General features: G+C 42.3%; 1 protein-coding gene across 1 annotated transcript in view; it reads right to left on the minus strand.

Moving 5' to 3' along the window:
* Positions 1 to 10310, minus strand: part of GPR125 (G protein-coupled receptor 125) — an 81315-nt gene that overhangs the window by 67251 nt on the left and 3754 nt on the right. Inside the window, exon 2 of the mRNA XM_008587225.1 lies at positions 1055 to 1126. The gene's annotated coding sequence lies outside the window, so the exon portion shown is untranslated. The remainder of the gene's footprint in view (positions 1 to 1054; positions 1127 to 10310) is intronic.

Here is a 10310-nt window from a genome sequence, read left to right on the forward strand (position 1 = left end):
AAAGGATGGTGAGACAGTCCTCATGGCTTGAGTGTACAGTCACTTCTCAGGTGTGAGCCTGCTTATACATCAATTGTGAAAAGAGCATAATGAGGGGGATAGGGGAGTTGTTTAGCTTCAGAAGTAATAAAAACTGGTCTTTAGGTTTTGAAATAATAATGTAACCATTTGATCAACTCAGACTGGGTCTACTGTTTAACCATGGCTTAAGAATTCTTGCAGATGCAGCCAAGCCAAAATCTGCAAGTCATGTAGTCTGGGCATGCACTGTATAAGAAGCTTTGACCTACAAGTAATACCTGGAACCAAAATCCCCCAACCCATGCCACCCCCAACCAAGCAGGACAGGACATGACCATAACCCAAAACATCTGAGCTCTTTCAGAAGTGAGAGGTCCCTTGTCCAGACACTGCTGGTGCTAAAGAACACCAACCAAAATGTGCCCCACCAGTGCTTTTGCATACCAACCTGTTCCCCTAACCCAAAAAAGTTTAACTCAACCCCAGATTGGGGAGACAGATCTGAGCACAAACTCACCTCCTTGCTGGTCGGCCATGCAATAAAGCTCCTTCTTCTCACAATAGCCAGTCACAAGAGTTTGGCTTTGTGTACACACGGGGGCAGCAAGCCCATTGCTCAGTAACAATTATACACAGATAAAATATACATGAAAATGATAAGACTTTAAATCATTAATAGAAAGGTGCCTCAATGTATCTGGCATTTACAACAGATACAGTTTGAACAGATTCATAACTTGAAAATCATCTATAAATTACATTAGCTGGCAAAGCCAAGGCTGTAATGATTTTACTAGCATAAGAGGAGCAAAACCATCTACCACCAATCAAATTACTGTACAAATTAACCACCTGCTAAACTACTTAACATTATATACTCTCTCTGTATCTCTGTCTGGTATCTGGCTAGGGGGGNGGGGGGCCTCTAAAAATTATTAAATATCCATTCTTTTTTTATCATGCCAAGGTAAGTTAACAGTGACTTATAAAAGGAACACTTCAAACTCATTAAGTAAGTAATCCAAATACTTACAATCGTTTTAGCGATGACAGTCCCCAAAAGGCACCTGGATCTATACTACTAATAAGATTGTTTCGGAGGTCCCTGTTAAAAATAAAATAAAAGTTATTCACATATCAAGACTGTGACAAATATTTAGGCACACTACTTACCTGCTATACAGAAAGCAACAATAAAGATGGAAGAAACTGAAGCAAAGGTTAATCCAAGATCACCCCAGCAGTAAATGGCAGAGCTAGAATTCCAATTTGAGAAATCTGGCTAGAAAAGCTTTTGTTTTGGTCAATATAAGGATAAGAGTAAATGTCATAAAAGATACTAATATGGTTCAAATTCAAAGTTATCACTGAACTACGATCACATACATCATTTCCACAACTTCTTCCTTGGTATGCCATACTTTAGTTATCAAAGTAAATCAGTGATTGTATTTGTGACAAACATCATTAAATCGTACGTTTTTTAAAATCACCTTTGAAAATACACTCTTAAAAATTTGTGTCATTTAATTTTACGTATTTCTTTTCTCCCTGGGCTTCTATGGCTAGGTTTTCTATAAAGTGAGGATATAAAACAAATACGCGATAAATCACAACATACAGCTCAAAGCAAGGCTGCACAAACCCACACCACGTGGCAGCTGAGAGCAGTCACGATTTATCCTCATTCTTCTCAAGCAGAGGGGGATTTCCACTACATTACCACTAGGGGGCAGCAGTGAGTGTCACAGCCACATCTCTCAACCAACATGGTTTGATGCCACAGGCCTAAGGCTACTGCTCCCTTCTCAGTGTCTGGGCTCAGCTGGGGCTCTCAAGTCACCGCACACAAGAGTTTGACTAGACCTCTGCAAAGAGCTGCCAGATACGTCCATTTCCTGGGACCACATTCCTGCCAGGGGTTGGCCCACACTTCAGCTTTGCCAAATACCCTGAAGCAGGCCTGTTTGACAAGACCCACTCATAACCTTCCCAGTGAAGTCAAAGAGTGGACTCTGGTCATCTCTCAGGAAACCTGAGGCCAGACTGTGAACAGAAACTCTCCAGCTTTTCTTCTCCTAAGAGTCTGTTAAATAAAATTAAAGGGGACCATTGTTTCTGGATTAAGTTCCCACACTAGGCCCCAAAAGACCAGACTAAAAATCAAAATGGAGTCACTCCTGCCAAATTCCATATCACCATGTCTAAACCTAGTTGGGGTCTGGACCTCTGAGAAATCAGGAGAGAGAGACAATGACCAATTTCCCAAACAGGCCGGTTTAAAACTTCAATAGGCATGATAATCAAGCTCCTTCTGCTTTAATCCTTACACAAACATGATAGCCTAAAGTAACCTGACGTTAAATAAACAGTTATTTTTCTATTGTTCTGTCTCCCTGTCCCCACCTTACAAGGAAAGTAACTTTGCAAGGACCCATCTGCTTTTTGTTCTTTGTTTCTGCTTTCTTCAGCCTTTTGCCTCCAAAACCACCTTCCTCTGCTCAGCTCCTTGGAACACTTATTTTACTCTATGGAATGAAGTGCTGCCTGATTCTAGAACTGCAATAAAGCCAACTGAGATCTTTAACTAAATTTGCTGTCATTCTGTCCCTTCACAAGTCTTTATTCAACAGTGGCAATCCTGCCCCTTCCTTGCACAACCACGTTTGAGCTGCCCCCACCACTCTTTGTAATTACAGGTGGCTTAGGGATGGCACACCAGAGGAGTGCTTGATATAAGCCCAGATAGTGGGTGCCTCACGGGTACCTTCATTCCTTACTTTAGTTGAGATTTAAAAGGCCTTCTTGGAAATAGATGCAGGACCATTGGTGCCATCTGTTCACACAACACTGAGGTGGCCTATGTCTTGGGGATCTTTAAAACTATCACGGGCACTCTACCCATTCTTGGGCCGTCTAAACTACTTAGAGAACAATCCTCAGCCTGCCTTCTCAAACTCCTCCAACTCAGAAAGCACAAGCATCCCTTCTCTACTGTGCTTAAAAAAAAGGACTCCTCCAAGGAAGTCTTACTTACTGCAATGAGCACAGATCCATGTTTTCTTCCACCCAATTAGAGGCACATTCAATTTTACTGTCCCACTAGCTAATGAAAACCACTGAATTGCCTGATTTGTAACATGTTAGTTTTTTTTCTAATAACTTATTCTAACTATCAATACAGTAAAAGGTACAACATTGGGATTGGTTTCTGGACAGGTTTCCTCCAAATTTCACAAAAACCTCATCACTAACAGTGATGGTCATTCATTTACAGTAACCCTAAATTCTTAATATGTCATTGTCACCGTGGCTTCCCACACTATCAATGCTGTTTTAATACATGGTGATAGAGATTGCTTAGAAATTCTCAAGAACACTTCACTGAAGTTCACCTGTGAATCCCATGAACATCGTGGCCTCCAGCGAACCCTAGTCTGCCTTTCTCGTGTGTCACCCCGAGTCGAACACACCAGGTGCTCCTCAGCGGCTAGGGTTAGGGCTGCAAGTCCACCACCTCCCCCACAATCAGAGCCAGGTTTTTCTAAATAAAACTGAACCACCACCATCCCCCCATACTTCAGAATACTTTACTTGGAGAAAAAGGAAATAATTATCAAACATAGGTATAAAATCTGTGCTCCAATTACCATGACTAAATAAATATTTCATTGATCAGAATTCAGATAATTTTCTATTTCACTAGAAGAAAACAGATTTGTCAACAGTGGTAGCTACCCTAACTCTTTTGGTTTTTGAACCCTAGCCTCTAAGATATTTTCTAACTAAAAATAGAAGTGTCACAAAATGTATTTAGACAGTAATAAAAATCTTAGAATATTCAGGTAAACTCACAAATCCTCCCCTTCTCTCTGGACTTCCAACCAGCTTTTAAGCTCCTCTTTTAACTGTGATATAAAGACAGCCATGGGAATAATAATTTCAACAGAAGGAGAAAAATTGTGCAGAGAACAAGTTCCCTGCTATGAAGGCTGCAGCCCCAGCGCCCTTATCCCCTAGCACCTGCCTCAGGGGCCCAAACCGCTGCTGTAGCAAATAGTGACAATGTGGCAGTGTCCACATTTGCTGTCCCACTACACACAACTCTCCTTGTGTGGCTTTCTCTTGGCCAGCTCCTAAGAGTCAATCTGTGAAAGTCAGAGGTCAAAGGTGTGAATGGCCCTGGGAAGAGCCCTCACCCCACGAGGGAAGGAAGTAGGAGAACAGCCCAGCTTCCAGGGCACAAGAGGTCTGGGGTGTGCTCCCCTCACTGGTTTCCAGCAGTCCCAAGTCCCAGGTACCAGCAGCAGGCACTGCTCACTAAGGGGCTACAACGTGGGTAATATGCCCTTGCATCTCATCCTCCTGCTCCCCAAAACCAGAGCTTTCTGGGACACCTGGATGCAAACCTCTCAGAACCAGCTTTGGGAAAACATGGGTTAAGATACAGACCTGGCCATGTGACCTTCCCAGTACCCAGGCCAAGGATTAACAACCAGTACAGAGACCTAAGGAGACTGCCTACTACATTTTGAGGACAAATAGAAAGGGTAGACCAGAAGCCATTCAAAAATTTCAGGGTGGGTGAAGGTAGAAAAGGACAGCAACTACCAAAGATTACAGAATGCAAGTGACAACACTAATGAGTGCTATCAATTACTTAATGTTTACTGACTGTGCTAAGCACAGGTACTTTTATTTTTGTTTTGTTTTGTTTTACAGCCATCTCCCTTGCTTTGGGGGAAGCACCCCTATTTCTCCACATGGTACGGATAATACCCCCAAACTTCCAACACCATTCCTCCACGTGTGATACTTGATCAACCCTGTCTAGATATTTCAAATACCGTAGCCCTAGTAAATGGCATGATAACAAGACCTTGATCTAACTAAACCTAGGACTTTTGGAGGAGGAGGGGCAGGAGCACAGCCATACCACTGGGTTTGATTAGAGGTCAGGATGTGAGCCTGCAGCTGTTACTGGGGGATCCTCTTGCTACAGTGACAGGGGGGTCTGTCTAATGAAGCCAACAGACAGGAAAAGAGAATAACTGGTGAGTCCCTGGATCCAGCCAAGCCTGAAATCCACCTGTAACTCTGTACTCCCCAGTTACACAAATCACTAAATCCAGTGAAATTGGCATCTGTCACTTACCATCACATTAAGACCTCACAACCACCCTAGGAGACAGTGTCATTGTTTCAGATGAGGAAATGCATATGCAGAAGGATTAAGAAGTTTGGCCAGGGCCATCCCGGTGGTGCACTGGAGAGTGCGCCGCTTGGGAGCACGGCGGCGCTCCCGCCGAGGGTTTGGATCCCATGTGGAGACCGGTTCCCGCTCACTGGCTGAGCATGGTGTGGGCGCAACACCGAGGGTTGCGATTCCATTACCGGTCAGTAAAAAAAACAAAAAGGGAAAAAAAAAAAAAAAAGAAGAAGTTTGGCAAAATTCCTGAAATTAGTAAGTGGTCAGGAGGTAAGCACATCTTTCAGACTGATACAACAGAGATTTACTAAAGGAACCAAGTACATTTATACCTAGAGGCACAGGGAGATAAATAAATAAACATGCAAAAAGTGTCCAGGATGAAATCAGGGTGCTGAAGGTAATATTCCTTCAATTTCTCTGTATGTTGGAAAAACTAAGTTGAGAAGACATGATCATATGTGGTATTTTCCAGCCTTCCAACTATGCCCCAAAGTCATCCTCTCCTCCCCACCGCCCCTACCTAGCCCAGGTCGCATACCATAGTTCTAGCTGTGTCCTCGCTTCTCCGTTTAAAGTAATCCTTCTGCACACAAACCCGATCATGTCTCCGTTCTGGCTAAAACCTCCAGAAGCTCCACAGTCCCGGCAGAAGAAGTTCAGACTCTTCTCCCTGCCCCAGCTCTCACCTCCCATGCTGCCCCCATGCCTTCCCTGAACACCCATTCGCTCACTCCATCTCTCTCTTTTCATATACACTAGGCACATTTCAAGATGCTTCTAGAAAGAGTCATCTCTTCTCACCTCCAGGCCTTTGAACATGGGTTTCCCTGTCCATAACACACATCTCAAACTCCCTCATCACTCCATCTCCTCAGCCCATCCCTCTTCCTCCAGAAAATCCCTGTGAATAACAGTGCCCAGGGCCTTCCCTGTCAGGGCTCTCACCGCACTGTACTCTGGCTGCGTACACTGTCTTCATCGAGAGACCTGAAGTTCCACGAGAGCAGGGTCTGCTCTGCTCAGTGAGAGGGAAACGCTCAATACACAGTGGAGTGAATGGAGGAATAAATGCATGAAAACACAAACCAAGACTGAGAGATGGAACTGCACTAACTAACCTTTACTATAAAAACATTTACTAAAATTATGGTTAGCTACAAGATCATTAGGATATTCATAAAGTCAGACAACGTAGAGAATGCCACATCTCATTCATAATCATTTACAGTCCTCAATAAAGGTAGAAGGTCATAATGCCTGCAACTGACCTTCAAATAATTCAGCAAATGTGTTTGTGTAGGTATATCCTAATATAGTGAAAAAACTAATTGCAAGTTATTAATAATTATCGAATTGCTGAGTGTGGGGAAGTAAATCGGTGATATGGGAGATTATGGTATTGCCCTTTCAATCCTTCTATATATTTGAAATTTTCCATAATAAAATTTCTTTTCTGTCCCCAACTTTTTAAGTTGCAGGAAGTACCATTAATCATCAGGCCCCACTTATTAGCTCCTATCTCCCCAAGTAATCCCAACCCTACACCTCAAGAAGAAAATATTATAAGAAAATTCAATCCACATTTTTTACTTGTTTTGCACAAGCTAAAAAAACCTCTGCAAATGGAAATATATAATGTCAGTTCCATTTTTGAAAAACATAAGTTTCCCTTTCCAGGTTTTAAACAGCATCTACAACAGGAAGTGATTTAGCTAAAGCAGCACATAAATTTGTAGTCAATGATAAACTGCATGTGTTTCTACAAAATACATCTCATGAATAACTGAGTACTGTAATGTGATTTAAAGATATACTTCTTCTTTAATAATAAAAACTTCCTGACATATTATATAATATTTAATAATAGCCATATTAATCAGGCATTGCCAAAAGATATTTATAGCCAGATTCTCTCATTTAACTTCCCTTTCTCCTCAACCCCACCAACCCACAGATTCCCTGGTAAACACAGTCTAACTTTAGGACATATACTTAAATCTGGATATGTTGGATCATTAAAACATAAATGAAAAGAAGCACAAGAACTGCTTAAACAAAATTAAAGAAATATTTTAGCAGTGCTTAGCAAAAGAAACAACTCCTTTAGGAAAGAATACAGCAAATAGATAAGATGCCTTTAACTGCACATATCAGAACCCTCAACTAGAAACAGCTCCCACGATCAAGAAAATAATTCTCTGGCATTACAGGAAATCAAGAAGTAGGACAGCCTCTGTGGTCAGTTCCCTCTGCGTCTCAGATCCACCATCCTCAGAATGTAACTGTGCCTTCAGGCTAGGCCTTCGTCACCATATGGTACCCCAGGTCCGAAATCACCTCCAAGCACGAGTCATGAAAAAAACAGACTTTCTTCTTGCATCCCCTTGGGAGCTAGAAAATCTCTCTCCAAGGCCCCGCAGCTGGCTGCCCCTCATCTCTTACGGGCTCAGACAGACTGTCAATAGCTGGAAAGAGATGCTCGATTACCTGGTAGCCTAGACCCAGCTCTTGGGGTGGGATTTACACTGGGGAAGTCAAACACACTGACCAGTGGGTAATTCTAGCGTCAGGGGGAGGCGTGTCACTGAATACCGATAATCAAATACATGACACAATACTAGAATGACAATACTATAAAATGAAAAGGGGGGATGAAAGAAGGAGGGATATAGACAAGTGGATGAAAAAATGGATGAATGACGGATATGTCTTAATTCTAAAAACAGTCTCAAAAGTCTAAGAAACACATTTACCAAAAAATGGAGAAAAAGTTGCAGGAAGTATATATTTTAGACAATCTTATCTTTTAAAGACAATATGTTTTACCAGCTAGGCCAAGGGAGACCATTAAGATGCAAGTTTAGCCATTTAACAGCCCGAAACATCATTTACCTGAATAAAACAAATAAAAGGCCCCCTGGTTGAGGTGACAGCAGGTTCCGCTCTCCGTGCTCCCTGCCCTCGCTCTGGTCTGTGCTCTCTCCTCAGGGAGGCTTCCCTGCACACCCTATGTAAAGCTGAGTGCACCCTCAGCCCACACTCCCCTCCTGCTTGGTTTTCCTCCACGGCACTGATCACAATCTACCTGCCTCTATGCTTTCCTTAATTATTTCACGTATTCTCCATTTCCTCTATTGCTAGACTGTAAGCTACATGAGGGCAGAGACTATAAGCTACATGTTTTCCTCACTTGAAAAAGACCCAACGCACAGAAACTCTCCATAACTATCCGTTGAATGAATGAACCCTCACCTGATTTTCGTGATCAGCAGCACCTGATGCTTGACCCACACTCACCTTTACTCTCCCCACAATACACTTCCTCCTAGACAATCTCATCGCCAACCACAGCTTCAGTTTCTAGACTCAAATTTGTATCCCTAGCCCAAACTTACCACTCCTTTGGGTTCCCAACTGCATATATAGCTATCGAACTCAAGGTCTACACTTGGAAATCTCACAGCCACCTCAAAAATCAACATCTTCCAAGTTCAACGTGGCATAGGAAACTCTGCAATCTGTACCTAACAAGCCCCCCAGGTGATTCTGATGCACATAAATTTAATAACATCTGGGCCAGGCTAGGGAAAAGGTCTCTAAAATGAGAGTATCAGCTTTAAATTACCTTAGACCTGACATAGCTCCCTATTTCCACATTGTTCCACCCCACTCAACACAAGCAATACTCTCTCTTCTAAGTCTTTGCTTAAATGTTCTCCCATTCCACCACACACTAACTTGCATACATACACAGTGCTGGCCCTCCAAGACTTCGTATCCTGCTATACATTTCCTTTACCCATTGTACTTAGCAAGTGTGTTTAGTCTATGTTTCTCCCCGTTAGAACACAAGCTCCATTAGAACACAAGCTCCATGAAGATCACATCTTTGTTACACTCACCAACAAATCCCAAGCACAGAACAGTGTGGGTACTTAATAAATATTTGATGAATGATTTTAAATTAGCTACACAGTAAAGACTTATTTATAGTTGAGGCAATATTTGTACCAGGCCTTGATATTAAGCCAACTCCCTTTTTATGGTAATTACCATTAATTCATATGATAAAATAAACGTACATTAGTTATCCACTGCATATATTTATAAAAGAAAGCAAATTAATCTTCAGAAAGTTACACGAAAACTAGGAAACTAGCTTCCAAGATGCCATAAGGATTTAATTATTTTGTCCTAAAAATAAAAACTCCAAATCTAAGCTCCTATATTAAAGAATAACTCAATCCAAATATTCCTATGAAAATAAAAGCACACACACACACACACACACTGCTACCTTCTGTAAGAGACAAGATCAAAACCAAATGATGGAAAATAAGAAAAGTCCGAGATAAAAACCCAACATTCAGAAGAACAAATTGGCAAGCCTAAAGAAAAAGGATCTAGTCTAGATGAAGTCTGCAGGAGTGTGTACACTCAGGGCTGTTTTGTTCTCTAAAACACTCACTATATCTAAGAGACAGAGAGAGAATGAATTCTCTTACAAAGTCTACTCTTCAACTCAAAGGAACTGCCAAGGATGGCTGGGCCCCCCAAGTTCCTCAATCTCTGAGGCATGTTTGCTAGTTCAACCCAGCCAGGTCTCTCTTTTCTCCCTACCCAACCCTACTAAACCGCACCTCTTTTCTGCATGGCTTGGCTGCAGTAATTTTAACATCGCAGGCTTGAAGTTTTGACCCTGGTTTGAGTAATTCCTTGTTCTACCACTGCTAGCCTGTTCTGCCATATTTTCAAGTTGTTTGGTTAATTTCTCCTTGTTTTCAGAAGTGTCCAAACGAGCCAAGTCTGGATTGCAAACATTTGATCTGGCTGGTTGTATCTCATAGGTAGAATTCTCCCAGACAATGATGTAAATGTAAGTGGATTTACGTGGGAGGTGATCCCAGGATGCAGCAGTAGTGGGGGGGTTGGGGGGGGAGTGAGACAAGAAAGAGACTAAAAGGTGCGCTGTGGAGGAGGTTTCCACTGTGATCAACTGAGACCAATCCCCTGGGCACTTGGGAGGACAATGCAGAGCACACCTCAGGGCGCCTGGTTGACGATGGCAGGGGCGGGG

This window comes from Galeopterus variegatus, unplaced genomic scaffold (genome assembly GCF_000696425.1).
Source record: "Galeopterus variegatus unplaced genomic scaffold, G_variegatus-3.0.2 Scaffold4301, whole genome shotgun sequence".
Classification (NCBI taxonomy): Eukaryota; Metazoa; Chordata; class Mammalia; order Dermoptera; family Cynocephalidae; genus Galeopterus; species Galeopterus variegatus.